General features: G+C 38.1%; 1 protein-coding gene and 1 long non-coding RNA gene across 2 annotated transcripts in view; one reads left to right on the top strand and one right to left on the bottom strand.

Annotated features, from left to right (window-relative positions):
• LOC123570470 (uncharacterized) overlaps positions 1-3,834 on the top strand; it is a 128,753-nt gene extending 124,919 nt beyond the window's left edge. Inside the window, exons 3-4 of the long non-coding RNA XR_012429341.1 lie at positions 765-833; positions 3,057-3,834. This is a non-coding gene — a long non-coding RNA (uncharacterized lncRNA). The remainder of the gene's footprint in view (positions 1-764; positions 834-3,056) is intronic.
• PMFBP1 (polyamine modulated factor 1 binding protein 1) overlaps positions 1-12,798 on the bottom strand; it is a 532,821-nt gene that overhangs the window by 444,321 nt on the left and 75,702 nt on the right. The window lies entirely within an intron of this gene.

Here is a 12,798-nt window from a genome sequence, read left to right as displayed (position 1 = left end):
GCAGTGGTGTGATCTTGGCTCACTGCAACCTCCACCTCCTGGGTCCAGACGATTCTCCCACCTCAGCCTCCCAAGTAGTTGGGATTAAAGGTGTGTGCCACCACGCCTGGCTAAGTTTTGTATTTTTAGTACAGATGGAGTTTCACCATGTTAGCCAGGCTGGTCTCTTAACTTCTGACCTCAAATGATCCGCCTGCCTTGGCCTTCCAAAGTGCTGGGATTATAGGAGTGAGCCACTGTGGCCAGCTAAAATGCATGATTTTTTTTTTTTTGAGATGGAGTTTTGCTCTTGTTGCCCAGGCTGGAGTGCAATGGTCACTGTACTTGGCTCACTGCAACCTTCGTCTCCCGGATTCAAGTGATTCTCCTGCCTCAGCCTCCCAAGTAGCTGGGATTACAGGTGCCCACTACCACGCCCAGCTAATTTTTGTATTTTTAGTAGAGATGGGGTTTCACCATGCTGGCCTTGAACTCTTGACCTCAGGTGATCCGCCCACCTGAGCCTCCCAAAGTGCTGAGATTACAGGTGTGAGCCACCACGCTCGGCCAAAATGCATGATTTTTAAAATGTCTTTATGTGAAATACTTAGTAAAACCATTGGTTATTTAGACAGAAGGTTCATAGTTGTCATCTCTGAATGGTAGCACTATGAGTGATTTTTTCTTTATTCTTTTATGTTTTTAAGATTTGTATTAACAGAAATTAAATTACTTCAATAATATGAAATAAGTAACATATTATTTGGTTTTCTGTTTTAAAATAGAAGATTAAAAACTAAGAAGAACAGCAAGAGGAAGAAATAAAAGCAGCATAATGTGTTATCAATTTAAAGGTAGGTGGGAATGATTAACAGTGTCACATGTACCAGAGAGGTAGACTAGATAAAACTTGAAAAGGTCCATTAGATTTCAAACAAGGAGGTTATTGTTAACGTTCTGGCAGATTTGAGAGTGTCATAAGCCACACTATAAGAGAGTAGAATACAATGAAAAGTAAGAAAGCAGAGATAATGAGTAAATAAATTGTCTTTTTCTTTTTTTTTTAAAGCAGCTTTCACTTAGGATGTACAAAGCTAGGAAAAAGACATCTCTCTCAAACTAACAAGAAAAGACTGACCAATGTACAAATCATAACTTTCCTTGGACTTCCTGGAGCTAAATTCACAGGGAAACAAACCAACCTGGAACCTAAGGAGAAACAAATGCCTCTAAGGATATGTACGATCTGAGCACTGACTTACTTTGGTAGGACACTAAAATAACAGGAGAAATTAGTAAGAGGAATCCAGCTAAAGTTTTAACAAACTACTAAAGTCCAAATGTGGGCTACTGTAAAAATATAAAAACCCTGTGAACCACAGATTCATAGGGAATTTATACAAATGAACCTTTATTGAGTGCTCAAAAGATAGACCGGGGCAGAGAGGGAGACTGGAGAAAGCTTCCCTCTATGGTATAGGCTCAGAAGAGGCAAGTGGTCACCGCTGCAGGAACACCCTGATCCTTCCCTTGACAGAACACAAGCCTTAAGCCACTCAGAGAAAGGCAACAAACTATCCTAGATCTATAACATTAGAGATCTCCTAAGGGCTAGCAAGCAGCAGAATCACTAAGAAATTCCCACCCACAAGCCTCAGGTACACAAGGGCCTACCTAAGGCTCAAGTCAAACCAGGACAATACCATATCTACCTTGGTACCCACTACCAGACTAGCAAGCATCAAGCAACAAGAAAAAAAAACAGTCTACTACTGAGCCAGGGACATGAAAGAAACATTCTCCGTGGTACAAGTACACAAGGAAGACTTAAACCCAAGGGTGCAGTAGTAGCACTGATAAAAATTACTCTGGCTGGCAGGGTGTGGTGGCTCATGCTTGTAATCCTAGCACTTTGGGACGCTGAGGCAGGTAGATCACTTGAGGTCAGGAGTTTTGAGACCAGCTAACATGGTGAGACTCTCAACTGTACTAAAAATACAAAAGTTATCCGGGTGTGTGGTATATGCCTGTAATCCCAGCTACTTAGGAAGCTGAGGCACGAGAACCCCTTGAACCTGGGAGGTGGCGGAGGCTGCAGTGAGCTGAGATCCCATCACTGCACTCCAGCCTGGGTGATGGAGTGAGTCTCGGTCTCAAAAAAAAAAAAAAAAAAAAAAAAAGAAAGAAAGAAAGAAAGAAAAACTGGCGGCCGGGCGCGGTGGCTCAGGCCTGTAATCCCAATAGTTTGGGAGGCCGAGACGGGCGGATCACGAGGTCAGGAGATCGAGACCATCCTGGCTAACACAGTGAAACCCCGTCTCTACTAAAAAAATACAAAAAACTAGCCGGGCAAGGTGGCGGGCGCCTGTAGTCCCAGCTACTCGGGAGGCTGAGGCAGGAGAATGGCGTAAATCCGGGAGGTGGAGCTTGCAGTGAGCCGAGATCTGGCCACTGCACTCCAGCCTGGGTGACAGAGCGAGACTCCGCCTCAGGAAAAAAAAAAAAAAAAAAAAAAGAAAGAAAGAAAGAAAGAAAGAAAAACTGGCAAAGTAGCCCCAACCAGGAGCCCATCTCCACTGGACCACTGATGGCATTTATTATAGAAAAATACCAAGATATGAGATTAGGGGGAAATACTACCCAGTATGAGGCTTTATATTTAACACAAAGGAGTAACTTGGAGATTGGTATAAGGTGACCTCATGAAAAAATAGTCATATTGTTGAAAGTTAGTTGTATCTTTGGAAATTATTTTTAGTAAAGAATAGAGGAGTGATGGCTTATAAACAACAGAAAGGAACTTGTAGAATCCACTCATCCCTCAGGATCTGCTGGGTTCCAGGACCCTCAAGGATACCAAAATCCATGGATATCCAAGTTCCTTATATAAAATAGTTTACTCTTTGCATGTAACTTATGTACACCCTCTCATCCACTTTATCTCTACATTTAATATCTAATACAATGTAAATGCTATGTAATTTGTTGTTATGCTAGGTTGTTTTTTATTTGTATTATTACAACTGAGCTTTCCAATGTTGTATTTTGTTGTTGCACTGTTATTTTTTATTGTGTAGGGGGCTTGACCAGCAGATGGGGATCTCTGAACAGACTGAAGTGGTACCACCAAAGGAATACTAATACTAGTGCAGATATCCTGGGAAAAGTGAAGTTCATTTCCTGGCCTCTTCTGTCTTGGTGGAAATCATAAGAGCACCCAAGTGGTGGAGAAACTTTCTTAATGAAAGAACATATAGCATAGACTAGTGGCTTGGAACATTAATCCCAAAAAGAAGTCAAAAGTCATTTTTTCTCAAGACCCTAGTTTACTTTCTAGTGGCGGCAACCTAATTCTGAAGACAGAAGAAATATGTGTTTTAACTTTCAGTTAATTTTAGTTAATTGAAAAACTGGAAAGTTAACATTTCACTTTGTAGATTATCAAGACTAGTTGTTATTGTCTGTTTTAGTGTTTCATTCGTACCTCCATAAGAAGGTGGCAAGGGCTTAGAAGAGCAGATAAAAATCAAATATGCGGCCGGGCACAGTGGCTCACGCCTGTAATCCCAGCACTTTGGAAGGCCGAAGCCAGCGGATCACTTGAGGTCAAGAGTTCGAGACCAGCCTGGCCAACATGGTGAACCCCTGTCTCTACTAAAAAAATACAAAAATTAGCCAGGCGTGGTGGCAAGTACCTGTAATCCCAGCTACTCAGGAGGCTGAGGCAGGAGAATTGCTTGAACCTGGGAGGCACAGGTTACAGTGAGCTGAGATTGCGCCATTGCACTCCAGCCTGGGCGACAAGAGCGAGATTCTGTCTAAAAAAAAAAAAAAAAAAAAAAAAAAAAAAATATCAAATTGGTCAGTTTTCCTGAATCTAGAATCTTTGTTTGAAGAAATTGAGACTAGTAGAAATGAGGTCTAGTTATGTTTAATTGAGTAATCCCTCTCCTATATAAAAACCATTATATATTATCGTACATAGATTATGTATACAAAAAAACAAAACTCAAAAATGCATCTAGTCAAAGTACCATTAAGAGCAAATAATTTCTTCTTGATACCACTGCCTTTTTAAAGACAGAGCTGAGAAAAGTATTCTGGGTTCTCTTCATCTGGTCAATGGCAAAAGGGCAAAAACCAGAACACTGTTATGCTGTATTAATTTTTAAAGTCCAATTAAAGGTAACATCTACAACCTTTCTTCTGTTGTGTTTGCCAAAGATTTTTAAACATTAAACACAAAGTGCTGATTGCAAGAGAAGAGGAAAGCTCTTGCTGCTACACTCGGCCAGTGATAAAAGCTTTGTCCCTAGAGACTTAGCTAACATTTAGTCACATGACACAACTTTGTTCTGTTCCAAGGACTTCCTTTCATCTAAATGACCAAATAGAGCCTGACATTATAATCTCTGATTTTATTACCTCCTATAAAAGCTTAGGCACTGGATTGAAATGAGAATATTAAACAACAGAAAATCCTGAAACAGTCTAAGCTTGGAGAAAATGGCTTCGATAAAAACTGTTACATACTCTTAACTACTCATCAACTTGCATATCTTCATAATTTGGTTTGAGAAATAAAAGCTACTATTTGAGCAGGCTCCCAGGTTTAGGCAGCTTAGGATAGCATACGGATTCCTTACCCACATGTACTTCCTGCTACCAACCTTGCCCATAAATAACTATTAGTAAGGACTCTTCTGGTGACCAAAATTATCTTGAACTGGCTTAGCAAAAAGAGGAATTTAGTAAAACAACACTGGAGTACCTTATTGAAAAGTATTATACAAAGACAAGAAAGTGGACAAAGACACAGTTCGGACTATGGCAGGTTTTATTCTAAAATCACATCTGTTTTCATGGGCTAGCTTAATCTTTCCTCACTGCAGAATGGCTTTTTCCACATAAAGAAAAACATGGCTGTCTAGAGCTAGAGAGTTGCACATATTATAACTTGAAGCATAATCTTTCAGTCTCAAATGCAAAATTGTCAGGGAAGGTTCTCATTGGCCCAAATAAATTATATGTCCACTCTTGGACAAATTAACTCTGATTAGGTGGGTGGGGAACCGTATCCAGCTTGAATAGCTAGGTAGTCCTTAAGTACATACATGGGACAAAGAGGTATGTGAAACATATGAATGGGGAATGAAAGTTCCCAAAAAAGTGTGTTAAACACACAGAAGTTCACTACTCTAAAAAGTCAAATTATCTTCAATAACTTTTTACATTAAAACTTATTAATGTCACTATGTTTTTTTCCTATTGAATTAAAAATAATAACTATTGGCCAGGCACAGTGGCTCACAACTGTAATCCTAGCACTTTGGGAGGCTGAGGTGGGAGGATCCGTTGAGCTCAGGAGTTCAAGACCAGCCTGGACAAAATAGTGAGACTCTGTCTCAATAAAAATGAAAAATAAAAAATAAAAAATAAAAAATTAGGCATAGTAGCATGTACTTGTAGTCTCAGCTACTTGGGTGGCTGAGGCTGGAAGATTCCTTGTGCCCAGGAGGTAGAGGCTGCAGTGAGCTGTGATTACACCACTACACTCCTAGGTGACAAAGCGAGACCTTGTCCAAACAAAAAAAAAAGACTACAGAAAAAAGAACTGATCTTGTTTTGTTTGCCAGTTAAACTTCTGTAGGTAATGCTACAACTTTCAAGTTTACACATTTATGTCCAAAATTGTTTCAGAAAGAATTTAAGACAGAATGAAATAATATGTTAAATAACAACAGAATGTAAATTAAATGTGAAACAAAGGAGGGAAAAACAAAGGTGGAAACAGAATGAAATAATAAATAATGTATTGTCTTTTTTTTTTTTTTTTTTTGAGATGCAGTCTTGCTCTGTCACCAGGCTGGAATGCAGTGGTGTGATCTTGGCTCACTGCAACCTCCGCCTCTCAGGTTCAGGTGATTCTCCTGCCTCAGCCTCCCGATTAGCTGGGACTACAGGTACGTACCACCACGCCCAGCTAATTTTTATATTTTTAGCAGAGATGGGCCAGGATGGTCTCGATCTCTTGACTTCGTGATCTGCCCGCCTTGGCCTCCCAAAGTGCTGGGATTACAGGCATGAGCCACTGCGCCTGGCCACATAATATATTCTTAATGCAGGTAAACATGTTGTTAAATTAAACTTATAGGTGTCCATTGTTTTGGACAGAGCTCCTTCACTACGCTCAACAGACCAAACCAAAATGGATTTACTCATGTTGAAGTTCCATGCCACTAAGCCAAAACTAAGTTGTTTATCTGACCTTCCAAGAAATCAGGAGAGAGATAATAGCCAAATCTCCAATAGGCTAGTGTTAGCCAGCATGATAAAAAAAAAAAGTACCACCTATTTTAACCTTTGCAAAGGAAGTAATTTTGAAATGACCAATCCACTTTTTTTTTTTTTTTTCTTTCAGATGAGGTCTGTCTCTGTCAACCAGGCTTAAGTGTAGTGGCATGGTCATAGCTCATTGCAACATCCAATTCCTGAGCTTCAGCAATCCTTCCAACTCACTTCAGCTTCCCAAGTAGCTGGGCCTACAAGCATGCACCAATGTTGCTATTCTAAACATAAAGGGAAAACACTGGAGGGTTTTCAGCAGAGAATTAACATAATATGACTTTGATTATAAAAGGCTGACCCTAGCTTCTGTGTGAAGAATAGACCTTTAGGAGGTAAAAGTGGAAGCAGGGAGACAGGTTGAGAGGCTATTAGGGAAGTCTAAATAAGAGACCAAGAGACCTTAGGACTCTCAGCCTGGCCAACATAATGAGATCCTGTCTCTACAAAAAATAAAAAATTAGCCAGGTATGCTGGTACACACCTATAGTCCCAGCTACTAAGAAGGCTGAAGCGAAGGTTCACTTAAGCCTAGGGGTTCGAAGCTACAGTGCGCCACTGCACTCCAGTCTAGGTGACAAAGCAAGACTTTGACACTAAATTAATTAATTAAATTGAATTAAAATTTTAAAAAATAGTGGCCGGGCACAGTGGCTCATGCTTGTAATCCCAGGACTTTGGGAGGCTGAGGTAGGCGGATCACCTGAGGTCAGGAGTTCGAGACCAGCCTGGCCAACATGGTGAAAACCCCTCTCTACTAAAAATACAAAAATTAGCCAGGCATGGTGGCAGGTGCCTGTAATCCCAGCTACTTGGGAGGCTGAGGCAGGAGAATTGCTTGAACCTGGGAGGTGGAGATTGCAGTGAGCTGATATTACGAAATTGCACTCCAGCCTGGGCGGCAAGAGCGACATTCCGTCTCAAAAAAGAAAGAAAGAAATACCTTAGGACTAAGTGGAAGCACTGGAGGTGAGGAGAAGTAGTCAAGTTTGGGATCTATTTTGGAGGTAAATCTGAGAGGTTTTGCTGATGGACCTCTCTGTGGAGAGAGAGAAGACTGGCAATTGAAAAGCAGTCCTCTAAGGATAATGGAGATAAGACTGGTCTGTATATGCTCCTGCTAAAGTTATTTATCTTGATACTGAGAGGGATAAGATCTTAAGTTATAAAATAGGGAAATGAATATTGTGTAACTTTAAAACCCTTCACTTTCCTTTTCTTTATGGCCTCAACTGCTCTTGGAAAACAAAAACAAAAACAAAAAAAAACCCAGAACTTTTAATCACTGCAGACAATGTTCAAGAAGTTAAAAAATACCCTTCTATTAGTCTCGCAGTGTCTTATCAACACTCTAGTGTTGTTTCTTCTTAGAAAGGCCTCTAGTGCAATGAGTTAGCTGAGACTACCATACCAAATCTTCACAGGTAATAAAATTAGAGGTTTTGTAAACAGAATACCTACATAAAATGTCACATAAACTGGTATTCCTTAACAACTGGCACAATGAAAAGAGGAGACAGGCAGTGAAAGGAAGTCATCTGGAAAGAGTTACTGAAACCCTTAGTTTCCAAACTGGTTTCAACTGATTAATGGTTTCAGTCGTCTTGTACTTTGGAAATGAAGCATTTGACTTCAAGGAAACTTGGGAGAAAAAGGGGTTTAAAAAAAGCAAGGAAACTGGTTACTTTATGTAAGAACAATAATGTCACCTAAAATCTGTAGTTTGATCAAGATATTTTTCTAGGAATTTCAAATCCCAGACAAACTAAAGCTCAGAGAATTTGCTGTTAGACCTGCACTACAGAAAATGTTAAAGGAAGTTTTTCAAGCTGAACTAAAATACCAGATGTAAACTCACATCTCTACAAGGAATGAAGAGCATTGGAAGTGAAAAAAGTGTGGGTAAATATAGAATGTATTTTTTTCATACCTTAATTTTTTTAAACATTGTAAAGTTGTTTTATGGTAGAAATCAAAGCAAAATATATGATAACAAAAACACAAAGAATGACAGGAATGTAAAGACATATGTGACATAGTTAATTTAATTTGAAGGATACCCAAAGGAAATGAAATCACCGCCTTGTAAAGATATCTGCACTCCTACACTCACTGCAACTTTATGCACAACAGGCAAGCGATGAAAACAGCTGGAGTGTCCACTGATGAATGAATGGATAAAGAAATTGTGGTATACATATATACATACACAATGAAATATTATTCAGTCTTGAAAAAAGGAGATCCTGCATTTATGACAACATGGGGATGAACGCAGAGGATATTATATTAAGTGAAATAAGCCAGACACAGAAAGAAAAATACTACATGATCTCATTTATATGTAGAATTTGGAATATACATATATATAATACATAGAAACAAAAAGTAAACGGGTGATTACCAAGGAAGGGGGGTAGGGCAGGGAAGAGGAAATTAGAATAAATAAGAGTATGTAGATCAAAGGGTACAAAGTTTCAGTTATGTAAGATGAATAAGTAAAAACAAAAAAAGGATGGATGGATGGATGAATGGATGGAAGGATGGAAGGAAGGAAGGGAGGCAGGGAGGAAGCGGGGGAGGGAGGGAATAGAAACTTGAACAATCAACTTGACCTAATTAAGTTCTAGAAGAGTAAATCCAGAAACTGCAGAACATACATTCAAGTGCAGAAAAAACATTCACTAATTCTTCTACTGCATCTCAATAAATTTTTTAAAGTCTCAAAAAACTTTAAAAGGTGAGCTCATACGGTGTTTGTATTGTGACCAAAACAAAATCAAATTAGAAATCAATTACAAAAAGATATCTAGAAAAGCCCCAAGTATTTGTAATTAAAGTAATATGCTTCTTAATAACATACAGGACAAATAAGAAACCACAAGAAAAGTATAAAATGCTATGAATTGAATAATAAACATACAACATATCAAAAATTAAGGGTGCAGCTAAAACAGTATTTGAAGGAAAATCTATAGCTCTTAATGTTTATATTGGGGGAAAAGTTTAAAATCAATCATCTAAGTTTTAAAAAGTACAAATTTAAGTCTAAGAAAGCACAGGAAAGAAAATATGTGAGTGAAAATTATTGAAATAGAAAAACAGAAATTACAGAGAAAACCAATAAAATGTACATACATTTTAATCTACAGTTCCTAGATACACCTATACAGGTATAAAATCACTATTTGACAGTAACATACATGAGATATGAATTTATAACCAAGAAAATGAAAAAGACTTAGGTGACAAAAATGAAGAAACTTGTTAGACAGACATCTATACAACAGAATGCAATGCTTCAGTTTTTTTAAAAATGGCAGCTTTATAGGCACTAATGTGGCATGATCTGTGATCAAGCTACAACAGCAAGATGCAGAACGATATGTAAAGAATACTACCATACGTGTAGGTGTGTGCTTTTTATTTTTCTGGTGTGTGTTTTTTACAGAATATGTGCATGCATTTATTTTTATATATTCACATATGCATAAAACATCTCTAGAAATACACAGCAGAAACGGGTAATAGTGGCTGCTTCCAGAAAGAAGACCTATTTGTCTTCTATATATAGGTGGTATTATATTTCACTGGGTACCATTTTGCCCTGTAGAATTTAATACTGTGTAAACATTTTTATTTTTAAAAATATCTCAAGTTTAAAAAAGGGTAATAAATATCATAAGGAAAGGGGAGAAATGGGAAAAACAAAAGCAAAAAGGACTGGAGTCAGAAGGGCTAGACTGGTTATTTAGACAGTTTGACTTTCTGAATAAGCAGCCTCCTTTGAGGCAGCAGGTCATTGTTTATCTAGATAAGACAGCTGAGAAACAAAAGTTTCTGTGGCCTTTTTCTGTTTACCTTACAGTGTGTCTAAAGCAACCATGGCAGGAGTCCTTAGCTAAATATACACCCAAGGGGATTAAAAAGGTACAGATGGACAAGCTCATAGGATTTCCCATTTACTGCTATAGCAGCCCAAATTCATGAATCTTTCTTTGAGCCTGCAGATCCTACCTAGCCAAGCTACCACGTGTCCTTTGCTCTCAATCCAAGATGGAGAAAAAAGGGATTGTGCAGTAACTGCTGCATGACCACATATACATAGGGGTGTCACAAAAGCCAGCAGTCAGAATTTGCTGTTATGGTATTTTCAGTATCAAGAACCCGGATAAAAGCATTCATCAGGAAGTAAAATCAAAATATTTACCTTTCCTTTGGATAAAATGTTTAAATTCTCCAGATTTAAAAATTAAAGTTACCTACTATATGCAGAACTATGGAGAGAGTGTGATGTTGTTTATAGGTCTCCGAACAGCCAGATTTGATATTTGATATTACAATATTTTCTCCTTTCTGATTTTGTTATCTTCTTCTGAAATAATAACTTTTGTTTTTTGTGGTTTAAGTATCTTTCCTATTTTAATAAATAACAATTTAAATATTATCAATCTTGGGGCAGCATATTTTATAAAAGGCTACCAAAAGTCACTTCTTATTTCAATTCATCTTTGTATAATGCACCTAGTTTTATTAAAATTACCCACAAAATAATCCTTTCCAATTAAATTATTAAAACAGTACCACTAATACTGAAAAGTGATGTGACAGAAGTCTTAGTATTTGGAATTTATCTTCAGAATTCTTAAGTTTTCCATGAAGTACTCCATTTAAATCTCCATTGTTTTCTTTAACCCATGGGGAAATCATTACACTCTTTTCAGGCAAGGTAATAATAGGTTCCTTTAACCATGTCAATAAGCATTACAGTAGTAGGTAACAAAGGCAAATATGTATACCTGTGTCACCTCTTTTTCTTCTTTTCTTTTTTTTTTGAGACAGGGTCTTGCTCTGTCACCTAGGCTGGAGTGCAGTGGCATGTGCCACCTAGGACTATAGGCGTGTGCCACCACGGCTGGTTAAGAGATACGGTTTCACTCTGTCGTCTAGGCTAGGGTGTACTGGCGCAATCATGGCTCACCGCAGACTCAAAGTCTTGGACTCAAGCAATCTTCCCACCTCAGCCTTGCAACATGCTGGGATTATAGGTATGAGCCACCATGCCTGGCCCATGTATCATTTCTTGAAACACAGACATGATCTGATATACAGCTTAACTAGGCAAAAAGCACTTCAACACGTTTAAACTTTAGTAAAAAATGAATGTACAACTAGGGAAAAGCCAAATCAGACTTGTAAATCAATCAAGAAAATTCTTCAAATTTACTTCCAGTCATCACTAACTATCCAACAAAAAAAGTAACTATTTTTTTTCTACTCTATATTCGGTGCAAAAGTTAAACAGAAATGTTATATATAAAAATAGAATGATCTTGGTTTGGGGGATTTGAAATATATTATATATAATTTAGATTACCTTTTATTTGTTTGCTGTTTATCATTTATTTATTTTGCCTACGTGCATAAGAAATAGCATCGTGGGTCAATGAAGCAAAAGGTAAAAATGCCTAGAATCAATGGTAGCAAAATTTTATCTCATTAACATACAGTTAAAATACTTACCTTACATATTACTTATATAAAATCACATTCATGATTAGGTTCAGGTATACTCCTCCACTTGAAAATTTTATACCTTCCCCTCTGTAGGGAAAAAGAAAATCTATTTTCTTTCTCGAAAATAAAAATAGCATGAGTTCCAAATTCCAAAGGTGGAATATTTCAGTGAGAATCCAAATTCCAAAGGTGGAATATTTTAGTGAGAAACCGGGAGAAAAATAAGTCACCAGTAGTATAGGTAAAAAGGTTTTCCTGAAAGACTACTTTCTCCTGATACAAAAAAGCTACTGCTTTAATAAAGGACATCATTCCATTCGCATTATAAAACATACAAGTTTTATATTGCTTGCAGATAAATACACTTATAGTAGAAATATAAAAACATGTGTAAGAATGAAAATTCTGGCCAGGCAAGGTGGCTCATGCCAGTAATCTCAGCACTTTGGGAGGCCAAGGCAGGAGGATCACGAGGTCAGGAGATCGCGACCATCCTGGCTAACACAGTGAAACCCCGTCTCTACTGAAAATACAAAAAATTAGCCAGGCGTGGTGGCGGGCACCTGTAGTGCCAGCTACTCAGGAGGCTGAGGCAGGAGCATGGCATGAACCCGGGAGGTGGAGCTTGCAGTGAGCCGAGATCGCGCCATGGCACTCCAGTCTGGGCAACAGGGTGAGACTCCGTCTCAAAAAAAAAAAAAAAAAAAAAAAAGAAATGCTGTTCAAGTGTTCCAGATTTTGGATTTTAGGATTAGGGATGTACAACTGGTGTAATGCAAATATTCCAAAATCCAAAAAATTCCAAAATATGAAACACTTCTGGTCTCAAGCATTTCAGATAAGGGATACTCAATGTATATTTGGTTCTTTCTTTCTTTCTTTTTTTTTTTAAAGACAGAGTCTCGCTCTGTCGCCCAGGCTAGAATGCAGTGGCACGATCTCGGCTCACTGCAATCT

The sequence above is a fragment of the Macaca fascicularis genome, chromosome 20, assembly GCF_037993035.2.
Source record: "Macaca fascicularis isolate 582-1 chromosome 20, T2T-MFA8v1.1".
NCBI lineage: Eukaryota > Metazoa > Chordata > Mammalia > Primates > Cercopithecidae > Macaca > Macaca fascicularis.
The sequence above is the reverse complement of the archived record's forward strand: the minus strand, read 5'-3'. Positions and strand labels throughout refer to the sequence as shown.